This window comes from Sinocyclocheilus anshuiensis, unplaced genomic scaffold (genome assembly GCF_001515605.1).
Source record: "Sinocyclocheilus anshuiensis isolate Anshui unplaced genomic scaffold, SAMN03320099.WGS_v1.1 scaffold1620, whole genome shotgun sequence".
NCBI lineage: Eukaryota > Metazoa > Chordata > Actinopteri > Cypriniformes > Cyprinidae > Sinocyclocheilus > Sinocyclocheilus anshuiensis.
In genome coordinates, this window is record NW_015558680.1 from 491263 (window position 1) to 491915 (window position 653).

Consider the following 653-nt stretch of genomic DNA (forward strand, 5'->3'; position numbering starts at 1 on the left):
ATAATATAATATAATATAATATAATATAATATAATATAATATAATATAATATAATATAATATAATATAACCATTCAAATTTTTTTTTAAATGGTCTATTTTATTCTTTGCTATACTACACTATGCTATTTAAAAGCAAAATTATATTGGCTTATAACTTTGTCAACCATAAATTGACACCGTCATACTTTAAGTCAAAGTTGGCATAAATTACTTTAGTTCTCTTTAAAATGTTACAATTTATTAAATTATGTCAGTATCTTGTTTCATGTTGTTTTTGTTTTTTTATAAATGCAATAACCACCTGAGGCTGCACATATATGGCTTATTGCTGGAGAGCGCTGGCTCTCTTTTACCTCTTCCAGAGCACTGCTTTCTTTCGTGTCTCCTTCAGTGCATAATGATCGAGACGGAGGCTTGTACAGATTTAATGTAGATTGAGTTGTACACCTCCACACATTCATACTGACTGCTACATTTACTTGGGAAGCGCTGTGTGTTTGTGCAAACAGGGCAGGAAGTGTTTGTTATAGCGGACGTGTGGGGTAACTATAAGTGTCCCTTTGATTCCTGTGGTTTCAGTGACACACTCCCTCTCTGCGCTGGGCATTGTTCACCCACACTTCTCTCCAGGAGTCAGCAGTGTTTCCTGCT

At 34.5% G+C, this 653-nt stretch overlaps 1 long non-coding RNA gene across 1 annotated transcript in view; it reads left to right on the top strand.

Annotated features, from left to right (window-relative positions):
* Nucleotides 1–653, top strand: part of LOC107681308 (uncharacterized) — an 8616-nt gene that overhangs the window by 871 nt on the left and 7092 nt on the right. The gene's annotated exons all lie outside the window — the stretch shown is intronic.